The sequence below is a fragment of the Pogoniulus pusillus genome, chromosome 1 (assembly GCF_015220805.1).
Source record: "Pogoniulus pusillus isolate bPogPus1 chromosome 1, bPogPus1.pri, whole genome shotgun sequence".
Classification (NCBI taxonomy): Eukaryota; Metazoa; Chordata; class Aves; order Piciformes; family Lybiidae; genus Pogoniulus; species Pogoniulus pusillus.
The window spans coordinates 50,306,568-50,333,344 of record NC_087264.1 but is presented as its reverse complement, the minus strand read 5'-3'; the positions used below and the strand labels follow the sequence as shown (position 1 = coordinate 50,333,344).

General features: G+C 48.5%; 1 protein-coding gene across 5 annotated transcripts in view; it reads right to left on the bottom strand.

Annotated features, from left to right (window-relative positions):
* Positions 1-26,777, bottom strand: part of LRRC4C (leucine rich repeat containing 4C) — an 802,274-nt gene that overhangs the window by 371,068 nt on the left and 404,429 nt on the right. For all 5 annotated transcript variants that reach the window (XM_064152050.1, XM_064152039.1, XM_064152069.1 and 2 more), the window contains one exon: positions 10,827-10,963. The gene's annotated coding sequence lies outside the window, so the exon portion shown is untranslated. The remainder of the gene's footprint in view (positions 1-10,826; positions 10,964-26,777) is intronic.

The following is a 26,777-nucleotide window of genomic DNA, read 5'->3' as shown; positions in this document are numbered from 1 at the left end:
AGAAGGACTTCCCTAGTCCTGCTAGCCACACTATTCCTGATCCAGGCAAGGATGCCATTGGCCTTCTTGGCCACCTGAGCACACTGTTGGATCATGTTCAGTCTCTGCTGAACAGTGCCTTTAAGTCCATCTCTGCCTCACTGCTCTCCAGCCACTCTGTCCCCAGCCTGTAGTGCTGCTTGGGGTCTTTGTGGCCAAAGTGTAGAACTCTGCACTTGAACTTGTTAAACCCCATGGCATTGGACTGTGCCCATCTATGCAACATATCCAGATACCTCTCCTCTGCAAAGCTCTCCTACCTTCTAACTGACACCTCCCACTAGCCCAGGTTGCTCAAGGCCTCATCCAACCTGACCTTAAATGCTTCCAGGGATGGAGCATCCACAGCCTCCCTGGGCAACCTGTGCCAGAGTCTCTCCATCGTCACTATACAGATCTTCTTCCTAATATCCAGCCTAAATCTGCCCTCCTCCAGCCATGTGAAGAAACATGGATCCACTGGCAAGTGACACCTCTGCAAAGGGAGAACGCCCACAGGGGAATGTTGGAGCCATGCACAGATAGAATCATAGAACAGTTTACTTTGGAAAAGACCTTTAAGGGCACAGTCAAACCATTAACCCAGCACTGCCAAACCTACCACTGAGCCACCTCCCTTCAGCACCACATCTACATGGCTTTCAGATGTCCCCACCCTGGCCCTGAGCATCCTGATCCAGGGCTTGATGACACTTTCCATGACAAAATTGTTCTTAAGGTCCAACTTAAACCTCCCCTAATAGAAATAGGGGCCGAGTCTTCCTACCCTATTACTTCTTACTAGGGAGAAGAGACCAATGCCCATCTCACTCCAAACTCCTTTCAGGAAGCTGTAGAGAGCCAGGTGGTCTCTCTTGGTCCTCCTTTTCTCCAGATTAAACAACCTCAGCTCCCTCAGCTGCTCCTCAGAGAAGTCATACATCATGATATCATATCTTGCAGCCCAGGGTAAAATATTACACTTCTAGCAACATTTCTGCTTGAAAGAGTATCTAAGAAAGTGCAAGTTCCAGAGAACATAAACCTACAAGCAAGAGCAGTGAGGTCACCTCCAGGTAGACAAAAGCTGCACCTGCCTGTGGTTCAGCAGTAAGCAGCAGCTGTCATCATCTCCTGGCTGAAAGCATTTCTGTTCTCTGCCAAACTGCCTTTACCTGTTGTCAGCAGGGCAGTTCCTCCAGGAGTAACTCTGAACATTTCCAATCAGTTCTTCACCATATATTTGTGGCTGACACCAAGCTGGGAGGGAGTCAATCTACTGGAGGGCAGGAGGATGCTGCAGAGGGACCTGGCCAGGCTGGGTCAATGGGCTGAGGCCAATGGGATGAGATTCAGCAGGACCAAGGGCAGAGTCCTATACTTTGTCCACAACAACTCCATGCAGCAATACAGACTGGGGGATGAGTGGCTGGAGAGTACCTTGCAGAGAGGGACCTGGCAGTGCCCAGCTGGCATGGAAGGGTAAGGGCATCTTGACCTGTATGAGGAACAGTATGGGCAGCAGCAGCAGGGCTGTCATTGTGCCCTGTGCTGGCACTGGGGAGGCCTCACCTCCAGCACTGTGTGCAGCTCTGGGCCCTCACTGCAGGAGAGAGCTTGAGGGGCTGGAGCAGGGCCAGAGGAGAGCAGAGAGGCTGGGGAAGGGACTGGAGGGGAAGGCTGCTGAGGAGAGGCTGAGGGATCGGGGGGGGTTCAGCCTGGAGAAGAGGAGACTCAGGGGGGACCTTAGCACTCTCTACAGCTACCTGAAGGGAAGTTGCAGTCAGGTGGGGTCAGGCTCTACTCCCAGGCAGCTTGTGACAGGACAAGAGAGCATGGCCTGAAGCTGTGCCAGAGGAGAGTTTAGTTGGATGTTAGGAAGCACTTCCTGATGGGAAGGGGAATTGGAGACTGGAATGGACTGCCCAGGGAGGTGGTGGAGTTACCAACCCTGGAGATCTTTAAAAGAAGAGTGGAGGTGGCACTTGGTGGCATGGTTTAGCTGATGTGGTGGTGTTAGGCACAGGCTGGGCTGGATGACCTCAGAGATCTTTTCCAGCCTCGGTGACTCTGTAATTCCCTGCTCCACTTGAATGTCACATAGGGCACCTTAGAACTCATTAATGCAAAAGGGGTTTCAAAGACTTTTAAATATATTAGGTCCAGGTTATTTGCTCTTGACATTCAGACCTCTGTCCTTTGCTTTTTTACCCACTCCCATTAGCTTCAGGGTCATTGTCTCCTCCAGCTTCTAAGCCCAAGAAGTTAACAACTACCAATGTTCTGATACTGAAGTTTTGAACATCTCTCACCTAATTGCTGTTGCAGAATCAGTCTTATCAATTTCATTGGCAGATAGGAAAGCCTTTGCAGGAAGGACACTGCTGCAGGAAGGTCAGGGTGTGTGGATTGATGATTGCAAGGTCACCATTTCAAAGACCTTCCAAACAACGCTCTTCAATGGATAACACACTCAGAAACAATCAGATCTCTGTCTCTGGAGCACTTCAAAGCCTAAATATCCACAGTATTCTTCCATTATTTTACTGCAGTGGCTTTTGAGGCTTACATCACCTGCTCTGCAAACTCATTGGGGAACCTTACGAAGTCCAACAAAAGCAAGTGTGGAGTCCTGTGCTGCTTTGAAGCTCATTGGAATATTTCAGTGGCAGAAATTCAATTATTGGCTATGAGCAGTAAACAATTATGTCTATTTCACTCAGGTTTTGCTTAGGCATACAAAAGCAAGGACACAGACATAGATAAGACAGTCCTTGCCTGACTATTGCCATATTAGCTCTTTTGTCTGACCCTGCACATTTTCCAACTAATCATTCTGCTTCTATATTCCTGTTCAATATCTGTATTGATGATCTGGATGAGGGGATTGAGTCCTCCATCAGAGAGTTTGTAGACAACACTAAGTTAGGAGCAGGAGTTGATCTGTTGATGGGTGGGAGGGCCCTGCAGAGGGACCTGGACAGGCTGGATGGGTGGGCAGAGGCCAATGGGATAAGATTGAACAAGGTCAAGTGCAGGGTTCTGCACTTTGGCCACAACAACCCCAAGCAGCACTACAGGCTGGGGACTGAGTGGCTGAGAGCAGCCAGGAGGAAAGGGACCTGGGGGTGCTGATAGAGAGTAGCTAAACATGAGCCAGCAGTGTGCCCCAGTAGACAAGAGAGCCAATGACATCCTGGCCTGCATCAGGAGCAGTGTGGCCAGCAGGACAAGGGAGGTTATTCTGCCCCTGTGCTCAGCACTGCTCAGGCCACACCTTGAGTGCTGTGTCCAGTTCTGGGCTCCTCAATTCAAGAGAGATGTTGAGGTGCTGGAAGGTGTCCAGAGAAGGGCAACAAAGCTGGTGAGGGGCCTGGAGCACAAACCCTGTGAGGAGAGGCTGAGGGAGCTGGGGGTGTGCAGCCTGCAGAAGAGGAGGCTCAGGGGCGACCTCATTGCTGTCTACAACTACCTGAAGGGAGGCTGTAGCCAGGTGGGGGTTGGTCTCTTTTTCCCAGGCAACCAGCAATAGAAGGAGAGGACAGCCTCAAGTTGTGCCAGGGGAAGTATAGGTTGGATGTTAGGAGGAAGTTGTTGGCAGAGAGAGTGGTTGGCATTGGAATGGGCTGCCCAGAGAGGTGGTGGAGGCACCGTCCCTGGAGGTGTTCACAAAAAGATGGGATGAGGCACTTGGTGTGGTTGGATAGGGCTGGGTGATAGGCTGGTCTCGATGACAGAATCACAGAATCATGGTTTAGGTTGGAAGGGACCTCAAAGCTCAGCCAGTTCCAACCTCCCCACCACAGGCAGGGACACCTCCCACTAGAACAGGTTGCTCAAAGCCTCATTCAGCCTGGCCTTGAACATCTCCAGGGAGGGAGCAGCCACAAGCTCCCTGGGCAACCTGTGCCAGTGTCTCACCACCCTCACTGGAAAGAACCCTTTCCTAACATCTAGTTTGAATCTCCTCTCTTCCAGTTTAAACCCATTCCCCCTTGTCCTGTCATTAGAAGACCATTACATGACCTTGGAGGTCTCTTCCAACCTGACTGATTCTATGATTCTAACACCTCTTCCTGACCTTTCCATCTCACCCTGCACGTAAGGGAGAGTCTGAGTTAGGGGAAAATGTGGCAATAAGGGGGAGGGGTGGTTGGGAGTGCCTCCTGGGCACTCTGGCTGCTGGGAGGGGTCTTGTATTTCTGTATCACTTTGAAATTGTATGTTACTGTACCTGGCTGCAAATAGCTGTAATACATTGTGTATCTATATGCTTGTAAAGTGTGCTAAGCTGTGAATCTAAAGCCTCATTCCTTAACTTCCAGCTTGCCGAGTTTAGTCTGGGTGAATCTTTGGCAGGGGGGGTGGGTGACACCCATAAGCATCCCAAGTCCTGAACCTGGGAAAGCATCACTGTAGGCACCAGTACATAAGGTTAGGGCCTGATCTGATAGGACGCAGCTCTGGGAATGCTGGTGGACAACAAGCTCACCATGAGCCAACAGTGTGCTCTCAAGCCCAGGAAGATAAATGGTGTCCTAGGCTGCATTCACAAGAACATGGTCAGTCATGGGAGGTTCTTCTCCCCCTCTGCTCTGTTGAGGACACAGCTGGAGTACTGGGGACAGCTCTGGGCTTCCCAGTTTCAAGAGAGGCAGGGAACTACTAGAGAGGGTCCAGCAGAGCCTACAAAGTCGCTGAGGGCCCCAGAGCCCCGTGTGAGGAGGAAAGGCTGAGAGCCCTGGGGCAGCTGAGCCTGCAGAAGAGCAGCCTGAGAGAGGATTTTGTCATTACTCAGCAATACCTGAAGGAAGTGGGTCAAGAGGATAGGGCCAGACTCTTGTCAGTGGTGCCCAGTGACAGCACAAGGAACAATGAGCACAAACTGAAAGTCACAATGTTCCATCTGAAGGTGAGGAGAATTCTTTACTGTCTGGGTTCTCGAGCCCTGGAGCAGCTGCCCAGAGTGGTGTCTCACAGAATCACAGAAAGATCCAGGTTGGCAAAGTCCCTCAGGATCACCAAGTCCAATCTAGAATCCTACTTCACAAAATTGATCTTAAACCACAGCCCTAAGCACCACATCCAAACAACCTTTAAACACATCAAGGGCTGGTGACTCCACCACCTCCCTGGGCAGCTCATTCCAGTGCCTGAAATGTATGGAGAGATGCCAAACCCAACAGGACATTGTGATAGTGGATAACTTGCTGTGGGTGACCCTATTTTAGCAGGGGAGTTGGAGCAGATGATCTCCTGAGGTCCCTTTCAACTTCCACTATGAATGGATTCTGAGATTTTGAAGATTTAGGACATTATTTTTAATTGCTATTTGTGCTTAAAGTCTGCAGAAGCTGCAAGCATATTACCTGCTTATTGCATCCTGCTCCTTGGGTACAGCTCCCAGAAAATTTTGCTGAGGCAGATGACAAAGCCTGAGAGGACACAGGTTCAGTAAGTCCAATTCATTACTCAAGATGAGGATGAAATTGTGATGTGCTTGCAGATTATTCCTAATATATGTCATTAAGAAGAGTGTGGCCAGCGGATCCAGGGAGGTTCTCCTTCCCCTCTGCTCTGCCCTGATGAGACCTCAACTGGAATATTGCATCCAGTTCTGGGCTCCCCACTTCAACAGGGACAGGGATCTGCTGGAGAGAGTCCAACACAGGGCTGCAAGGATGCTGAAGGGCCTGGAGCACTGCCTGGTGAGCAGAGGCTGAGAGCCCTGAGGATGTTCAGTCTGCAGAGGAGAAGGCTGAGAGGGAGCTGAGCAATGTCTGTCAGTAGCTGAGGGCTGGGGGTCAGGAAGGAAGGCACAGGGACAGCCTCTGCTCACTTGTGCCCTGCCATAGGCCAAAGGCAAGGGATGGAAACTGCAGCACAGGAAGCTGCACCCGAGTAGAAGGAAGAACTTCTTTGCTGTAAGGGTGAGAGAGCAGTGGCACAGGCTGCCCAGAGAGGTTGTGCAGTCTCCTTGTCTGGAGCCTTTCCAGTCCTGTCTAGACATGTTCCTGTGCCACCTGCACTGGACTCTCTGGTCCTGCTGTGGCAGGGGGCTTGAGCTGGAAGCTCTCCAGAGGTCCCTTCCAACTTCTAATATCCTGGGATCCTGTGGAATGCTTTCATTTCTCTGAGAAAAGTTTAGCTGCCCAGAGTCTGAGATGGAACAGAGAACTTGATCTAGTTGCAGCAGCTGAGAAGGATAAAGTTACTTTTTGCTGACAAAGCTTTGATGAAAGGACAGAGCTACAAATTCTTACTGCTGAGGTGCAGGGTAATGCATCTGCACCTCTTTTGGGTTTTTGTGTGTGCACAATGGGGCTGCCACAAGCAAGGACTGTCTCAGGAATACCAGTGATGGGCACATCTTGAAGCCAAGCTGGCTCTGCTGGTTGCAGAGGAAGCTTCTGGCATCTCCTCACAGAATCACAGAAGTGTTTTGGTTGGAATCACAGAATTACAGAATGGTAAGTGTAGGAAGGAACCTCCAGAGATCACTGAGTTCAACCTCCCTGCCAAAGCAGGATCACCCAGGGCAGGTCACATATGAACACATTCAGGAAGGTTTTTGAGGTCTCCAGAGAGGAAGACTCCTCAGCCTCTCTGGGCAGGTTGCTCCAGCACTCTCACAGTAAAGGAGCATTTCCTTCTGTTGAGGTGGAATCTCCTGTGTCCCAGGTGGTTGCTGTTCCTTGTCCTATCACTGGGCACCAACAAAAAGACTCTGGCACCTTCATCTTGACACACACCCCTCAGACATCTATAGACATTGATAAGATCCCCTCGCAGACTTCTTCTCTCCAGACTAAACAGCTCTTTAAGTTCCCCAAGTGTAACCATTAACCCAGCACTGCCAGGTCACCACTAACCATATCCGTCAGCACCACATCAGTATGGCCTTTAAACCCCTACAGGGATGGGGACTCCATCCCTTCTGAGAAGCCAATTCCAGGGCTCAGCAACCCTTCTGGTGAAGAATTTTATCCTCATTTCCAAGCTAAATCTCCTTTGTGGCAAATTGAGGACATTTCATAGAGTCACAGAACGGTCAGAGTTGGAAGGGACCTTAAGGATCATCCAATTCCAATTCCTCTGTTGTGGGTAGGGACAGCTCACATTACATCAGGTTGCCCAGAGCCATATCCAGCCTGGCCTCCAACACCTTCAGGGATGATGCTTCCACCACCTCCCTGGGCAACCTGTACCAGAGTCTCACTACCATTACACTGATGAACTTCTTCCTAACATCCAAACTGATTCTCCCCACTTCTAGTTTTGCTTCATTTTCCCCCATCCTGTCACTACCTGACACCATAAAAAGTCCCTCCTCAGCTTTCTTGTAGCCCCATTCAGATCCTGGAAGGCCACAAGGTGATCTCCTGGGAGCCTTCTCCTCTCCAAACTGAACAATCCCATTTCTCTCAGCCTGTTCTCTCAGCACAGGCAGTCTTCTTGACCTAAAAGTGGAAACCCTAGAGCCACTCATTACCAAAACCTGGCCATGGGAACTCAAATACACAAAGCTGGGAATTGCTGATTTTATGTAGAAGACAGCAGTCTGGGTGCTTAGATTTATAGCAATATCATGCATATGCCATTTGTGCTTCCTCAAGGAATGTAAACCCCACACATTTCAACAGACATCTACAGAATGCTAATTCCCACACAATTGTCTCCTGCAGCATAAGAAAGCAACGTACTTTTTTTGTAGTTAAGACTTACAGTGGCACTCTCCATGCCCAGACAACAGAGGGACTGTATATATTGATAAAAAAAACATCCTGATGTGCTCTGATAAGCAACAGCAAAAAGTCTTCCAAGCCTGAAGCTCTAAACCAGGTAGAAATAAATTAACAAAGTTGCACTCAGCAGGTGGTACAGAATCACAGCCTGGGTTGGAAGGGACCTCAAGGATCATCTAGGTCTAACCCCCCTGCCATGGACAGAGTCACTTTCCACTAGATCAGGTTGCCCAGAGCCACATCCAGCTTAGCCTTAACAAATTCCAGGGAGAGAGAAAGAAATGCAGAGATTGGAGACAGAAATTCACCAAGAGAAGTGGTAATGATATAACAAATACCTCCAGCACAAAGTTTAACTCTTTTCTCCTAAGGAGAAGAGGAGGAAAGCCTCGATATCAAATCAGACAAGCCTACATCCATCATGTTTGTGCATTGATTAGATTTAGAAATTCATTTAGCTCATCTTAGCTCACTTCAATTTGCTCCTAAATTAAGACTAACCAATGCAAATGTATTCAGCTTGAGCTCGTCATTATCAGCTATGAAACTTCTCCACTTGCATTGCAGCAACAAAACCTTTCACAAAACCTCTCTCCTGAACAGATAAGAGACAACATTGCCAAGTGATTTCTAATGGAGCTAAACAGATTATAGTAATGTTATACTCTGAGGCATGCTGAAGCAGCAAAAAGAATCACAGAATCACACAATGTCAGGGTCTGGGAGGGACCTCCAAAGCTCATCCACCCAACCCCCCTGCCAGAGCAGGAGCAGGTCACAGAGGAACACATCCAGGCAGGTCTTGAATATCTCCAGAGAAGGAGAATCAACAACCCCCCTGGGCAGCCTCTTCCAGGGTTCTATTATCTCACAGGGAAAAAAAATCCTCCTCCTGTTTCCATGGAACTTCCTATGCCTCAGCTTCCACCACTGCCCCTTGTGCTGTCATTGGGCATCACCCAGCAGAGCCTGGCTCCAGCCTCTGCCCACTCACCCTGCACATCTTTCTCACCATGACTGAGGCCACTCCTCAGGCTCCTACTCTCCCAGCAGCACAGCCACAGCTTCCTCCTCAGGAAGATCTTCCACCACCTGCAGCATCTTTGTGGCTCTGCACTGGACTCTCTCAAGTAGTTCTATGTCCCTCTTGAACTGAGCGGCCCAGAACTGGACACAGTACTCCAGCAGGGCAGAGTAGAGGGGCAGGAGAACCTCTCATGACCTATTCATCACCATCCCTTCTAATACACCCCAGAAGAAGAACAAATTCTTCTTCAGAAGACAAACAATTCTCTTCCTTGAGCAATGCAGGTTGCATTTCTATGGGAGGAAAGAAGATAATTGGAAAAAAAACCAAGCCTGATGTTCTTATAATATCATTGTTTCTAATTTTGTGTCATCTGTCTGGTTTGGTTTTAATCTGCAAAGCTTTTGTAAGCACCTGGATGGTTGTGGAACCCACAAATCACAGAACACTCAGGCTGCAAAAGCCCCTCAGGATCACCAAGTCCAACCCAGAACCCTACTCTGCAAGGCTCACCCTAAACCATAGCCCCAAGCAGCACATCCAAACCACCATCAGACACCCAGGGTTGGTGACTCCACCACTGCCCTGGGCAGCACATTCCAATTCCTGACCGCTCTTGCTGGGAACAAATTCTTCCTCATGTTCAGTCCAAACCTACCCAGCAGCATCTTGAGGCCATTACCTCTTGTTCTACCACTAATTACCTGTGAGAAGAGACCAGCACCAACCTCCCCACAGCCTCCTTTCACAACAACTCTCACTAAACAGCAAATTCACATGTAGGAAGAAGGAAAAGATACCAGAAAGCAGGAAAGAAAGAAACTGATTTTTCACCACCAAAAGGTTTCAAAATTCAAAGTCATTAACTGAAAAGTGGAAAACTAAGATGCCCATCCCAGTGCTGGTAGCCATCAGGACTCACTCTTCACAATAACTCAAATAACTGAAAACAAACCAAAAAATCAGACCTATTGCTCTGTAAGACCTTCAGTAGCCTAAAGTTTTCTCCTGTTGTTTCAATTTCTCTCCTGTATGTAAATTTCTCTCAGTATTTCTCCCAAATACAGCCCAAAACCTCAGGTCAACAGACTTGGATGCTCTATCAAAAGGCTCTGTGCTTGCTGCCTCCTCCTCCCCTTTGACTAGAGACAGAATTTTGTGAGTATTAGTTAATAATACTTATCTTGATAGGTATTACTTCATTATTGTTATGTTATTAATATAAACAGTACTTAATACATGAAGTTCATAATACATTAATAAATACTACTTACATTAATAATTAATACTTATGCTTCCTACATAATATAATCAACTTAATGCCCCCTACTGCTATGTTTACTACAAGCTGTTTCTCTTTAGCTTAAAGCCCAACAGCCTCCATCTTTGGCTTCATTCACTGCCTTTATGAAGCTGCAAAAGTCAGAGAGAAGAAAAGAGCACACAAGGATTTTCCAAATGCTTTCTCAATTGCTGATTCAGCTGGCACCCAGATCCAGGATATGCTTTAAGCACAGGCAAACTGTTGCAGTGTTCCAGCACCCTCATGGTGCAGAACTTGTTCCAGCATCTAATCTCAATCTGCTCTGCTCTAGTTTGAAGCCACTGCCCTCGTCCCATCCCTGCAGACCTTTGCAAACAGTCTCTCCACAGCCTTCTTGTAGCCCACTTCAGGCACTGGCAGGCTGCTATTAGAACTCCCTGAAGCCTTCTCTTCTCCAAGCTGAACACCCTTGTAGCAGAGGAAGACTCATCCACAGATGAGTCTGCCATAGCTGAGTCTCAAAAAACCTAATTTCCTTCTGGTCCTGACAGAAAGCCTCCAGTAACCCATGGACAAATCAGCCAGAAATCTGTCCTAAAAACCTGCCCTCCAAGCACTCCTTGAAACAGTTCTTTTTCCTTACCCAACTGCATGTGACTACCTGAAAAGGGGCAGAAGAACAGCCAAGAATCAAGTCTGGAAGAAGAGAAGAGCAGACCCTGGCAAACATAGTATCATGGACCACAAAAATGGAAGGAGATTTTGAGCTTACCTGTCTTCAGTAATTCAAGGTGCAATTAATTCTCCTTCATGCCAGGGTAAAGGAATTCTTCTCTCAGATGGTGTCTTGTATTTCAGGATAGTTCCATATCAACAGCCTCCACTGCACAGTCCTTTTTTGTTGGCAACCTGTATGTGTTAGGGGAAAAAATAAAGAGCTCATTTTATGGAGTGGTGTGTCTTGTGCTGACAGCATCAGCTGGTGATGTGCTTTATAATGAACATATTTAGAAACCTCATCATTAATCACAGCACTACAAAATTGGTTTGGTTGGAAAAAGACCTCCAAGATCAAGTCCAACCACCAACCTAACGCCACCATTGACACTAAACCATGCCCCAGAGTGGCATGGCCACAGGTTTCTTGAACATCTCCAGGCATGGTGACTCCACCACCTCCCTGGGCAGCCTGTTCCAATCCCTGACCACTCTTGCAGGAAAGTAATTGTTCTCATGTCCAACCTAAACCTGGCACAAGTTCAGGCCATTTCCTCTCATTCCATCACGTGATAGAGCCCAACCCCCACCTCACTGCAACCTCCTGTCAGGGAACTGTAGAGAGCAATGAGGTCTCCCCTCAGCCTCCTCTTCTCCAGGCTAAACAACTCCAGTTCCCCTCAGCTACTCCTCTGTTCTCCAAACCCTTCATCAGCTTTGCTACCCTAAATTATTTAATTATGTGGACCTACAAATGCAAAAAAAAAAACCAGCTAATATTCTTTTATAGCTAATACTGAGCTTAATTTAAGATACATTAAGATTTGGGATAGTGTAAAACAGATTAAGATTTGAGATACTGTAAAATAGATTAAGGTTTGAGATATCACAGGCTCACAGGATGTTAGGTGTTGGAAAGGACCCAAAGAGATCATTGAGTCCAACCTCCCTGCCACGGCAGGACCATGCAGTCCAGCTCAGGTCACACAGGAGCACATCCAGACAGGCCTTGAAAGGCTCCAAAGAAAAAGACTCTACAATCTCAACAGGGAACCTGTGCCAGTGCTCTGGGAGCCTTACAGGAAAGAAGTTCCCCCTTGTACTGAGCTGGAACTTCCTGTGCTGCAGCTTCCATCCATTACTGTTTGTCCTACCCCAGGGAGCAAGAGCAGAGCCTATTCCTCCCCCTACCCCTGACCCCCAGCCCTCAGATGTTTCTAACCATTGATTAAATCCCCTCTCAGCCTTCTCCTCTGCAGACTGAACAGCCCCAGGTCCCTCAGCCTCTCCTCATCAGGCAGTACTCCAGTTCCCTCATCATCCTTGTAGCCCTCCCCTGGACTCCCTCCAGCAGATACCTGTCCCTCTTCAACTGGGGAGCCAAAAAATGAAGGCAGTACTCAAGATGGGGTCTAACCAGGGCAGAGTAGAAGCAAAGGAGAACCTTCCTTGATCTGCTGGACACATTCTGCTTAATGCACCTCAGGATTCCAATGGCCCTCTTGGCCACCAGGGCACATTGCTGCCTCATAGATGATACCCACCAGCACTCCCAGCTCCCTCTCCACAGGGCTGCTCTCCAGCAGATCACCTCCCAGCCTGTACTGATGTAGTTTACTGTTCCTTCCCAGGTGCAGGACTCTACACTTGTCCTTGTTGAACCTCATTTTCTTCCTCTGTGCCCAGCTCTCAGTCTGTCCAACTCTCACTGGATGGCCACAGCCTTCAGCTGTATCAGCCAAGCCTCCCAGTTTGGTGTCATCAGCAAACTTGCTGACCAAACTCTGTGCCCTCATCAATGCCATTGATGAAGATGTTGAACAGCATCAGAGACAGCATTGATCCCTGGGGACTCGACTAGTTACAGCTCTCCAGCTGTATTTGTAAGGTAGATTAAAATAGGGGATACTGTAAAATAGATTAAGATTTGAGATGTTGTAAAACAGATTAACATTTGGGATACTGTAAAATAAATTGAGATTTGAGATGTTGTAAAATAGACTAAGATTTGAGATGTTGTAAAATAGATTAAGATTCGAGCTACTGTAAAGCAGATTAAGATCTGAGATACCCTAAAACAGATTAAGATTCAAGATGCTGTGAGTTTTCCAGTTTCTCTTTGCATTTCAGAAATTAGAGCAGTGCAGATCACTTGATACTGTGCAGCTGTATTTAAACTACAGACAGAATCATGAAATCACAGAAGGGTTTGAGTTGAAAGGGACCTTACAGATCACAGTATCATCAGGGTTGGAAGAGACCTCACAGATCATCAAGTCCAACCCTTTAGCACAGAGCTCAAGGCCAGACCATGGCACCAAGTGCCACGTCCAGTCCTGCCTTGAACAGCTCCAGGGACGGCGACTCCACCACCTCCCTGGGCAGCCCATTCCAGTGTCCAATGACTCTCTCAGGGAAGAACTTTCTCCTCACCTCCAGCCTAAATCTCCCCTGGTGCAGCCTGAGGCTGTGTCCTCTTGTTCTGGTGCTGGCCATCTTAGAGAAGAGAGCAACCTCCTCCTGGCCACAACCTCCCCTCAGGTAGTTGCAGACAGCAATAAGGTCTCCCCTGAGCCTCCTCTTCTCCAGGCTAACCAATCCCAGCTCCCTCAGCCTCTCCTCGTAGGGCTGTGCTCAAGGCCTCTCCCCAGCCTCGTCGCCCTTCTCTGGACACGCTCAAGCATCTCAATGTCCCTCCTAAACTGGGGGGCCCAGAACTGAACACAGCACTCAAGGTGTGGTCTAACCAGTGCAGAGTACAGGGGCAGAATGACCTCCCTGCTCCTGCTGGCCACACCATTGCTGATGCAGGCCAGGATGCCACTGGCTCTCTTGGCCACCTCAGCACACTGCTGGCTCATCCAGTTCCAACCTCCCTTGCCATGAGCAAGGGCACATTCCAAGTTGCTCAATGCCACATCCAGCCTGGCCTTAAAAAAACTCCAGATAAGAGGTTTCCACCACCTCCTTGGGCAACCTGTACCAGCGTCTCACCACCCTCAGTGGAATGAATTTCCTCCCAGTCTCCAGACTGAGTAACTGACAATGACCTATGCAGACAATATGCAGGATGGAAACACAAGGAATGCTTTGATCACATAGAATCAACCAGGTTGGAAGAGGCCTCCACATCTCTCATGTTTTCTCCAAGCAGTGATTATCTATCCCAAAGAGATATTATCAACTCATTGTATTAACTTAGCATGAGCCAGACAATTTATTAATTAACTGTAATTGACTTAGGCTGTTCGCAGCTTCTTGTCTCTGCTCACTGCTTCCTATGCATAGCTGGTTAAAGTAAAATCAAATTTATAGTACATACCACCAGAAACATTTCATCTTATGGAGAAAAAATTAGATGAATATCACAGAATCACACAGAGAATCATATAGAGAGAGTATAAAAGTAAAAAAGTGTTAATCTTTAAAGCAGAAAAATCCTTTTATACCTACACCTACACCATCAATATATTATTCATCTCCCATAACAAAGGAGAATAATCAGGGGACAAAAATAGCCACAAGAGACAAAAATGCATCAGACACAGTCACAGATTCTGCCACAGTTTAACTTGCTGTTATATAAGGGAAAGCTACAGAGACTGCTGCTGCTCTGAAAAATCACAGCCATCACTCCAACAACTCCCCTGAAGACAGGGATTTTACTCCTGTGCTGTGTGAAGATCAGAATCACAGTATCACCAAGGCTGGAAGAGACCTCACAGATCATCAAGTCCAACCCTTTAGCACAGAGCTCAAGGCCAGACCATGGCACCAAGTGCCACGTCCAGTCCTGCCTTGAACAGCTCCAGGGACGGCGACTCCACCACCTCCCCGGGCAGCCCATTCCAGTGTCCAATGACTCTCTCAGGGAAGAACTTTCTCCTCACCTCCAGCCTAATGTTCCTGTTGAAACCATGAGAACAGGGTTCACAGAGTCACAGAACTGTTGAGGCTGGAGAGGACCTGCAAGGGAGCCCAATGGTTAACTGCCAAATCCACTGATATTCCATGCCTCTTAGTACCACACCTCCACATGGCTGAGGGAGCTGGGGGTGTGCAGCCTGCAGCAGAGGAGGCTCAGGGCAGAGTTCATTGCTGTCTACAACTACCTGAAGGGAGGCTGTAGCCAGGTGGGGTTGGGCTCTTCTGCCAGGCAGCCAGAGACAGAACAAGAGGACACAGCCTCAAGCTGCAGCAGGGCAGGTTCAGGCTGGATGTCAGAGCAAGAGTGATTTGCATTGGAATGGGCTGCCTGGGGAGACAGTGGAGTCCCCATCCATGGAGATGTTTAAGAGGAGGCTGCATGAGGCACTTGGTGCCAGGGTTTAGTTAATTAGAAGGTGTTGGGTGAATGGTTGTACTCAATGATCTTAGAGGTCTTTTCCAAACTGGTTAATTCTGTTAATCCACAGCTACGAAACTAATGCATGGATGGGGACTCCACCACTGTCATTTTTGAGGCTTGACAGCCCTTTCCATGAAGATTTTCCTTCCTAATGACAAACCTAAACCTCCAGTGATAAAACTTGAGGCTGTTTCCTCTCATCTTATTGTTTGTTACTTGGGAGAAGGGACTGACCCCCACCTGGCTTCAATCTCTTTTCAGGCAGTTGTAGAGATCAAGAAGGTCTCCCTTTATCTACAGGCCAAGCAACCCTCAGCTGCTTTTCACAAGACTTGTGCTCTAGAATCTTCTCCAGCTTTGTTTTCCTTCTCTGCACCCACTCCAGCACCTCAATGTCCTTGGAATGAGGGTTCCCAAACTGAAGGCAGTGCTCACGGCAGTGAGCTTCACCAGTGACGAACACAGGGGGACAATCCCTGCCCTGGTCCTGCTGCCCACACAGTTGCTGACAGAGGCCTTCTTGAGCACTCTCTGCAGGCTCATCTTGAGGAGACTCTTGACCAACACTCCTAATGCCTTGCAACATTTTACACCTGTCTGAGAATATTGCTTATGGGGATATCCAGCTACAGCCCAGGATGCATCAGTATAGGTCGGGGACTGACCAGCTGGAGAGCAGTGAAGAGGAGAAGGACTTCAGAGTCCTGGTGGTTGGAAGGATGGCCACCAGCCAGCAGTGTGCTCTTGTGGCCAGGAAGGCCAGTACCATTCTGGGGCGGAGTAGAAGGGCTGTGGTTAGTAGGTCGAGAGAGGTTCTCCTTCCCCTTTACTCTGCCCTGATGAGGCCTCATCTGGAGTATTGTACCCAGTTCTGGGCCCCCCCAGCTCAAGGACAGAGAGCTGCTTAAGAGAGTCCAGTGCAGAGACACAAAAATTACTAAGGAAGTTGAACATCTTCCTTATGAGGAGAGCCTGAGGGAGCTGAGGCTCTTGAGCTTGAGGAGGAGGAGAGTAAGAGATGACCTCATTAATGTTTACAAATATGTAAGGGGTGAATGCCAGGAGGATGGAGCCAGCCTCTTCTTGGTGATGCCCAGTGACAGGACAAGGGGCAATGGGTGGAAGTTGAGGCACTGGAGGTTCCCTGTGAACCTGAGGAAGACTTTTGCCCCTGTGTGGGTGACAGAGCACTGGAACAGGCTGCCCAGGGAGGTTGTGGAGTCTCCCACTCTGAAGATATTCAAGAACCATCTGGATGCATTCCTCTGTAATCTGCTCTGGGTGATCCTGCTCTGGCAGGGGGTGATGGACCAGATGGTCCTTCGAGGTCCCTTACAGCTCCTGACATTCTATGACTCTATACATCTGCTTCCAAAGGAGCACAGTACCAGGAGACCCTCCCACGAATTCTTGCAGGAGAAGCCATCTGGTGTAAACAAATGAGATGGAGCCCCACCATCCAAGGAGGATTCCAAGTGTCCTCTCCCAGGCACAAAAAGCTTCCTCTGAGGAAATCCTTTTCCCTGTGTTGTGGTTTGAGGGGTTCCAGATTATCCCAGACTCCCTAAAAAAACTACAAAGACCAAAAGCCATCCCAGGGGATGAACTGGTGGCCCTGGCTATCATAATTATGTTATTCAATCCTATAACCCTGCAAACACTTTAAAAGCAAGCAACAAAAGCAGCTCATTCTCTTTTTCTCCCTGCCTTTCCAGCTCTCCAGAAGGATCCTTATCTGGGTAACCAAGTAACTATGTAAGCAGTACCCTGTAGGCTGCAGCCTTCAAGGCCATGGGCTGCAGTCAATCTGGCCTGCTTGGGCTTAATGGGAGACAATGGAGAGTGGAAGAAAATGAGCACTGGAGTCTTTGTTTCTTGGTGGTTTAGGTTTGCTTGGGGGGAAGGTTTATGGGGAATTTGCATGAATCCTGATTTTGTATTAGGTGTTAAGGATTCTGTGCTAGTTTGAAGCAGGCTAGAATGTTTTGGTGAGAAGAACTAGATTACAGGCTGTGAAAGGGAAACAACGGTGGTGTCTACTTCACTCATAGGCTTGCTGAGAGGTATAAGAGCAGGAATCCAAACATAGGTAAGAGAGTCACTCTCTGTCCATGTGCTGGGCTGCATCTCTCTAACCTCACCTACCATCTCTCTCTGATTAATCCACTTGCTTCCTAATCTCCCTGGCCAACCCTCTATTTTTCCTTGGGCACAAGGCAACATCTGGGGTAAGAGGAGAGGGGTAGGGGGAAGGTGAAGGGGCAGTTGGGAGCCCCTCCTGGGGAGAGTGATTTCCCACTGGAATGGGCTGCCCAGGGAGGTGGTGGAGGCACCGTCCCTGGGGGTCTTCAGGAAAAGCCTGGCTGAGGCACTTAGTGCCATGTTCTGGTTGACTGGCTAGGGCTGGGTGCTAGGTTGGACTGGATGAGCTTGGAGGTCTCTTCCAACCTGCTTGATTCTATGACTCAGGTTTCTGGAAGGGCTGCTGTGTTTCTGTATTACCTTCTACCTTGTCTATTTCTGTCTCTAACTGTATAGACTGTAAATATCTGCTTATATACTGAGCTAAGCTGTAAATATAAGCTTCATTCAATTTCCAGAGCTGGCTGAGTTTAGTCCAGGTGATTTCTAAAGGGGAGGGGAGCAGGTAACACCCAAACCATCATTGCTATATCTTTTTCCCTGCTCATAGAATCAAGCAGGTTGGAAGAGACCTCCAAGCTCATCCAGTCCAACCTAGCACCCAGCCCTATCCAGTCAACCAGACCATGGCACTAAGTGCCTCAGCCAGGCTTTGCTTGAAGACCCCCAGGGACGGTGCCTCCACCACCTCCCTGGGCAGCCCATTCCAATGCCAATCACTCTCTCTGGCAAGAACTTCTTCCTAACATCCAGCCTCTACCTACCCTGGTACAACTTGAGACTGTGTCCCCTTGTTCTATTGCTGGTTGCCTGGGAGAAGAGGCCACCCCCCACCTGGCTACAATGCCCCTTCAGGTAGTTGTAGACAGTAATAAGATCACCCCTGAGCCTCCTCTTCTCCAGGCTCAACAGGCCCAGCTCCCTCAACCTTTAAATACAGCCTTTCTGTATATTCTTCTCCAATGCAGCGAGAGCATTATTACTTTACTGCCCTTTTTTCCCTAGGCAAAGAGTAAAGGGAAACAACCTCAGTCCATCACGCTCTTACACAAAGAACTATGACACACTGTCACGTTCAAATCTCTCTCTTCAGCTCCTAAACGTGGCAGAAACAGCTCGAGGTGCTATGGTGTTGGATAGGCTGGGGGAGAGGAGGCCTTTCGCTGGTGTTGGACGTCTCCAGCGGGCGTGAAACCGCAGTGTAAAGATGACTGCTATTTAAAGCCACTGTGTGAACATTAGCAACTTTAACACCACATTAGATTGATTGAAGTCATTTTTGAAGTCATTGATTGAAGTCATTTTGGACTGGCTTAAGCTAAATCAAATGCTGACACTTCTTCTGCAAAATGAATGCCTGCGCTGGGGCTTACACTGGAAGCACTGAGGAGATGACTCATTACTGGCTTTCAGGACAGATTTATATCTGGACTGGAGTCATCTTCATATAGTCCCTGACAGATGCTATTCACTTAGGAAAGGCAATAGAGCTGAATTCCCTTCCAAAGAGGGAAAAGCAGCTCCTGGACAGAGTGAAAAAGATGCCTTGTAATTGCTATTTATATATGCAGAAACGGAAACCATTTTCCACGCTGCGATCAACAAATGCAGATGATTTAATTTCTCAAGACAGGACAATATGTAGCTTTAATCAGAATTCATTAAGGGAAAGGTGACTAAACCAGGAAGAAATTATATTGCTTGAAGAATCAGCTTCACATTTGCTCATTAATAACTGAACAAGCTGAACCACAACATTTATTCGATAGAACCACTTAGGTTGGAAAAGAACTCTGAGATCATCCAGTCCAACCACTAACCCAACACTACCAAGTCCACTGCTAAGCCACGTCCCTCAGAACCACATCTCTGCTCCTTTTAAACACCTCCAAGGTTGATGACTCAGCCACCACCCTGGGGAGCCTGTTCCAGTGTCTAAGAAGCCTTCGGGGGAAGAAATTGTTCCTTATGTCCAACCAAAACCTTTCTCGGTGCAACTTGATGCCCTCCTCTTGTCCTGTCACTTTGTTCCTTTGGAGAAGACACCAATCACTACCTCAGGAGTTGGTGAGAGTCTCCAGACTTAACAACCCCAGTTCCTTCAGCCAGCCCTCACAGGTCTTATCCTCTAGACCCTTTACCAACTTTGTTGTCCTTCTTTGGACCTGCTCGAGCACCTCAATGGCCTTTTTGGAGCAAGAAACCCAAAACTGAACCCAGTATTCAAGGTTCGGCCTCACTACTGCTGAGTACAAGGAGTCAATCGCTTCGCTGGTCCTGCTGGCCAAACTATTGCTGATCCAGGCCAGGGTGCTGTTGGCTTCTTGGCCACCTGGGCACGCTGTTGGCTCATCTTGAGCCGGCTGTTCACAGTGATCAACACCTCCAGGTCCTTTTTTCCTATTAGGTACTTCCCATCCACACTGCTCCAAGCCTGGAGCATTCAAGGGGCTGTTCTTTGCATACACTCAGAGATCAGAAACATCTAAAAATCTTAGTCCATACCTAACCAATGTAAGAAAGAACTATCCTGTTCCCATAAATGCATGGTTAAATGCTGTAAGTCACATCCTACAGCCAAAATGTAGGAGTTGCTATTTGATTATACCAACATCTTGAAAACAAAATTTGAGCTTCCTAGCAGGAGGGTGTTAGAAGAGGTCTTGTATTAGGTCTCCCTTAGAGCAGTGTGTGGACAGAATTCCAGATAAGCTGGAACACATTTTGCAGTTTTGGAATCCAAGAAGGGTTCCTATCCCTGAGCATGTCAAAAGAAATGATGTGTGCCTTCTTACTGAGCTGTGGCTGAAATCAAGGACAACCCAAGCAAGTAAGAAGAAGAAAATAAACTACAGCCCAGAGCTGACAACCTGTAACCTAAACTGACAGAAATACTTTCCTTACACCTTTAGTGCTGTGTCCAGTTCTGGGCCACTCAATTCAAGAGAGATGTTGAGGTGCTGGAAGGTGTCCAGAGAAGGGCAATGAAGCTGGTGAGGGGCCTGGAACACAAACCCTATGAGGAGAGGCTGAGGGAGCTGGGGGTGTGCAGTCTGCAGAAGAGGAGGCTCAGGGGGGACCTCATTGCTATCTACAACTGCCTGAAGGGAGGTTGTAGCCAGGTGGGGTTGGCCTCTTCTCCCAGGCAACCAGCAATAGAACAAGGGGACACAGTCTCAAGTGGTGCCAGGGGAAGTATAGGCTGGATGTTAGGAGGAAGTTGTTGGCAGAGAGAGTGATTGGCATTGGAATGGGCTGCCCAGGGAGGTGGTGGAGGCACCGTCCCTGGAGGTGTTGAAGCAAAGCCTGGCTGAGGCACTCAGTGCCATGGTCTGGTTGACTGGCTAGGGCTGGGTGCTAGGTTGGACTGGATGAGCTTGGAGGTCTCTTCCAACCTGCTTGATTCTATGATATGATTCTTAGTGTCGCCCAACCTACTCTGCTCTAGAGAGGCCACAGCTAGAGGACTGAGGACAATTTGGGGGTCCCCAGTTCAAAAGAGACAGAGAACTACTGGAGAGAGTCAAATAGAGACTACAAAGATCCTGAGAGGCCTGGAGCATCTCTGAAAGGAGTAAAGGTTGAGAGTCCTGGGGCTGTTGTGCCTGCAGAAGAGCAGCCCCTGAGGGGATCCGAGCAATGCTCAGCAAGAGCTGAAGGACAAGGGGCAGGAGAATGGGGTCACTCTTTTCAGTGTTGCCCTGCAAGGCAATAAGGGCCAAACAGGTACAAATTTGAAGCCAGGAGGTTCCATCTGAACATGAGGAAAAACTTGACCATGAAGGTGCCAGAGCCCTAGAGTCAGCTGCCCAGACAGCCTGTGGAGTCTCCTCTGGAGAGACTCCAAACCTCCCACGCCACTGTGATCCTGAGGAGGCTGCTGTGGGTGCCCTTGCTTTAGTATAGGAGTTGGACTGGATGATCACCAGAGGTCACTTCCAACCCCCACCAAGTTGGGATTCTGTGATGTGCAGCTTCACAGATTTAGCTCTTTCTCTTTCCTAGTAAAATCAATCCTTTTGGACTAGAACTGGCATTTCACTCACTTTTATCCAAAAGCTCTTGACATCAAAAGAGATCCTCTACCTGGACACAGCTTGCACATCCGTTCCCTACATGAGCTGTTCACAGGGAGCATTCTACAGGCAGTTCTGTAGAGGGAGACTGCAAATCCACAGTGGACTTTAGGTCCACTTTATTCTTGTAGATATGTGCACCATGTCAGCTGCACATGACTTCTCTAAGTGCATACATGGCCTACAGAGAACAACCAAAGCAGAACACACCCCTATGTCAGAGAGATGCAAAGCAATGCAGAAAGAAAGCACCACAGAGATTAGATGGATTAAAAGATAAAGATCACACAATGAGAGAATCATTAGAAAAGACCTCTAAGATCATCAAGTCCAGACTTCTACCCAACAACTCCATGACCACTTAACCATGTCCTGACATGGCACATTGACTCATTTTTGTAACACTTCTACCTTTCTGGGCAGTCTGTTTCAAGGTAGGGTTTTTTTCTCTTCAAGTTCGGAAAGGACCTAAAAAGCTCATGCAGTCCAACCCCCCTGACAAAGCAGGATCACTCAGGGCAGGTCACATAGGAACACATCCAAGTGCTTTGGAAAGTCTCCAGAGAAGCTGAATCCACAACCTCCCTAGGCAGCCCATCCCAGTATTTTGTTACCCTCACTGATGTAGCCTTAAACATAACCTTGGGAGTGCATCAGAGATTGTACCAACTCTATTAAAACAAAACATCTCTGAAAAAAATAACAGCAGCTCAGATATTCTCCAGTCATGATACTCAATACTGCAATACTGTGGTCTTTGTGCTGCAGTACAAAGGAGAAGACCTGTGTGAAGAGGTGTTTGCAACAGTAGAAAGCAAGACAGCTCTGGAGAGGGATAAAAATGTCACCTGTGCATTGCCTCTCCACATAGATTAACTGGAAGGGTAGAACACAGGATCCCAGGATGTTAGGGGCTGGAAGGGACCTCTGCAGAGCTTCCACTCCAACCCCCCTGCCACAGCAGGACCAGAGAATCCAAAACAGGTGGCACAGGAACACATCCAGAAAGAATCATAGACTCAACCAGGCTAAAGAGACCTCCAAGCTCATCCAGTCCAACCTAGCACCCAGCCCTAGCCAGTCAACCAGACCATGGCACTAAGTGCCTCAGCCAGGCTTTGCTTCAACACCTCCAGGCACGGTGCCTCCACCACCTCCCTGGGCAGCCCATTCCAATGCCAATCACTCTCTCTGACAACAACTTCCTCCTAACATCCAGCCTAGACCTCCCCTGGCACAGCTTGAGACTGTGTCCCCTTGTTCCATTGCTGGTTGCCTGGCAGAAAACACCAACCCCCACCTGGCTGCTACAACCTCCCTTCAGGTAGTTGTAGACAGCAATGAGGTCTGCCCTGAGCCTCCTCTTCTGCAGGCTGCACACCCCCAGCTCCCTCAGCCTCTCCTCATAGAGCTGTGCTCCAGGCCCCTCATCAGCTTTGTTGCCCTTCTCTGGACATGTTCCAGCACCTCAACATCTCTCTTGAATTGAGGGGCCCAGAACTGGACTAGAAAAGCTCCAGACAAGGAGACTCCACAACCTGTCTGGGCATCCTGTACCACTGCTCTCTCACCCTGTCGTGGAGAGCCTGTAGGCCCAAAAATAGGCTTATTTATGCCTGGACACGTTTTTCTACCCAAACCAGAGGTAAACACATTAAATTAATAGAAGGGGCACAACAGACCTGGTGTCACAAAGTCTGGTCTGCCAGGACCCCTGTTTGTAAAGAGGTTGTGTAAGCCCCACACACCCAGCTCGTGCTTCCCTGGTGTAGGCCCATGTGATGCCCATATGTGGCATTTGCCTATTATGGTAAGGTTTGGCTGACTGCCAACCTGATTGGTCACTCTAGTGGCCAAAGGGCCATTCATCTCAGCCCACATTCAATAAATAGGGGTGCACAGGTAAACAACGTGCTCAGACTCTCCCTGCATAGCTCAGACCCCGTGCATTGCTTGCCTGCTCGTGTAGGTAGCTGCAGAGCTCACTTAAGCCTGCCTCTATATAGGTGGAGCCCACAGTCTCCAAGCCAGCTGTGCACACCCGCACACCACTGTGTTATCAGGACCAGATCCTGTACTGCCTGCCTTCACCTATGGAGCACAGACTCCCAGCAGCCGTGCACAGCTCGCATGCCTGCTGTCTATCACTGCCTGGCAAGTGCTACTGACGCCGAGTTACCAGGAAGCAGACTCTGAATTGCCTGCCTGCCATCAGCCTGCTAGCCGCGTGAGCACCGCGCTCAGACTGCACGGCATCCGACTCCTGCACCTCAGATCCTAAGGATCCCTGGACAGAGCAGCCAGAAGCAGCCACCAGCACAAGGGCAGAGATTGCATCCTTCACCAAGAGCAAAAGGTCAGAGACTGTCTTTCCCCAGAGGCCAGGAGGAATCTCCTTTCCCCTGAAGCCGGGAGGATTCCAGCCTCAAAGTCCACAGGCAAAGGCTCCCCTGAAGTTTGGACACTGGCAATAGGCTGTGACATAGCCCCGGAGGGTGATTATTGATTAATAAGAATTGTGACTAAGTGCTTTAATGCCTCTGTGATATCTGTTGTCTCTGCCATAGAGCAGAAGCAGTTTCAGCCCTCTCTGCTGGGCGAATAGCATATAGACCCCAAGTGGCATTAAGCCGTGGGGAAAACTCCTCTCTCTGTTTATAGTCTGAATGTTTGCTACTTATGAAGAAGTTACTGCACATATTTTATCCTAGAATGTGTTCATAACTGTGGAGAATCATTTTAATATTAATATACAGTGGTTGGGTGGCCAGAGTTCAGAATATTGAGTTTAATAAATAGATATTTTTATAGACTATTATCTCACCCCAATTAATTTCTCCCCTCCGCCAAAATCAGCGTAGGCAGCAGAATACCCCTTACAGCAAAGAAGTTCTTCCTCCTACTCAGGTGCCACTTCCTGTGCTGCAGTTTCCATCCCTTGCCCCTTGGCCTATGGCAGGGCTCAAGTGAGCAGAGGCTGTCCCTGTCCTTTCCTTCCTGACCCCCAGCCCTCAGATATTGATAGACATTGCTCAGCTCCCTCTCAGCCTTCTTCTCTGCAGACTGAACAGCCCCAGGGCTCTCAGCCTTCCCTCATCAGGTAGTGCTCTGGCCCCTTCAGCATCCTTGCAGCCCTGCCTTGGACTCTCTCCAGCAGATCTCTGTCCCTCTTGAAGTGGACAGCCCAGAACTAGATGCAGTAGTCCAGGCGGGGCCTGACTAGGGCAGAGTATAGGGGGAGAAAGAATTTCCCTCCATCTGCTCAGCACACTCTTCTTAATGCCCCCCAGGACCCCATTGGCCTTCTTGCCCAGCAGGGCACATTGCTGTGCCATGCAGAACCTGGTGCCCAGCAGCACTCCCAGGTCTCTCTCCACAGGGCTGCCCTCCAGCAGATCCCCTCCCAGCCTGTACTGCTGCAGTTTATTGTTCCTCCCCTGGGGCAGGACTCTGCACTTATCTTTAGGTCCCTGAGTGATACTCAATGGGGAAGTGGCTGGGCTGTGGGGGATCATTACCCTTTAATTCCAGCATCATTCCACCCTCTTATTTCTGTCCTTCTAGGAATCAAAGAGAATCAGCTGGAAAACAATGGTTGTGATAACTCACAGAATCCTAGAATCATTAATGATGGGAAAGACCTCTGAGATCATTAAATCCAACCAGCACCTCCATGACCACAGGACCATGTCCTGAAGCAAATATCACATCTACTCCTTTTTGGGAACAGCTCCAGGGATGGTGGCTCCACCAACTCCCTGGGCAGCCTGTTATGGCTGTGAAACAGCAAAAGCCAAGCTCTTGGGGGGAAAGAAGTTGGGGGGGAGGAGGAGGAGAGGAAGAGAGATCAAAGAACTTTCTCTAATCTATTAGTGCAGGCATATATATATTTCATTATAGATGAATAAACATCAAAGTTCCTCAAAAGAAGTGGGAGCAGCAGTCTCAAGAGCTTCAGATCTGGGAATTTCCAGAGAAAATTAAGAAGGAAAAAAAAGTAATTCAAGATGCAGAGACATGAAAAATGTAATACAATGCAGTGCAGTTTGATGGGAGGTTCAGCACCCAACCCTAACCTGAGGGCTATTTTTAGTAGGAAGAGTCTGTCTGATCTATCTTCGCTCAGGCACCTGAAAATGAGCAAAAGAAATAGGATTGCATGGAATGGTTCATCAAAAATCTTCCACTCTGTTAAGGATCAGGGCTGCCTTAGCTCCTAAAGGAGTGCCAAGTGCTCTCTATGAACTCCTCTGCCTCAACAAAGGCAAAATACAGGAAATAAAGCATAGAGACTGGTGGGCTGGGAAAGAAACTGAACCAGCTGGGATGGAAAGAGCAATCCAATGAGAGAGACACAAAGAGACACAAATCAAAGTGGAACCCAGCCCCTGATGGCAATGACAGCATCATCACTACTGATACTAGGGGCGGTCACTGGGGGAGTTCCAGACTGGAGTCAGTGGCAGATAGGAACCAGATTCCAGAACTGGATTATGAAACTTTGTTTAGACTCACACTGGATTGACGGCATAAAGTATCAAGTCTTTCTGGGACACCACCCATTGAAGAAGAGGCTTGTCCCTGGTGATCCCTCAGCTTCCTCCTGAAGATGTCCTGTGTGCTCCTCCTCACAGCTGACACCTCTGCCTCCCTGCAGCCCAAGGTGGGGCACAAGCTGTGGCAGTGCCCTTGGTGTGCAGAGAAGTAAGTCTAAGACAGAGCTTTAGTGCAGCCCAGCCCTTGGCAGGAACTGTCCCCATCAGCTTTTCCCTGCTAGGAGCAGCTCCTGGCTGTGCAAACTGCCCTGAAGTTTAGAAAGTGCCTCAGTAAGCAGAGTCTGAGCTGAGAAGTCAGAGCACTGAACTCAATTATTTCTGGTCTAGCTCAAACCAGGGCAAAACTGGCTGTGGAAGGACTAATTTCAATAGTTTAATGCCACTTGACAGTTACTGGATAACCAAGACAAAGCAGCCAGAATGTACTAGGGCAGTATTATTCCACTTTCAATGCAACTGTGTAAAACCTTATGTGGCTTTCAGCAGATGACCACCCATGTGCAAAAAATATTAATTCAAGCTGTAGAAGGTAACAGGATCATCACCAAAAGAATAGAATCCAATCTTGTAAGGGGAATTGGAAAGTGCTTAGCTCATATCCACCAGCAAAATGAAGGTGAAGAGAAGACATAATTGAAGTGTATAAATATATCAGGAGAACTCTCTGGGGAGCTGCTAACATAAAGAAGAGTGCCAGAAGATCAGATCACAGAATCAATCAGTCACAGAAAGTGTGGTTAGAAGGGACCTCAACACTCATCCAGTCCAATCCCTTTGCTGGAGCAGGAGCACCTAAAGCAGGTCACACAGGAACACATCCAGGTGGGTTTTCAATGTCTCCAGAGGAGACTCCACAACTTCCTTGTGCAGCCTGTTCCAGGGCT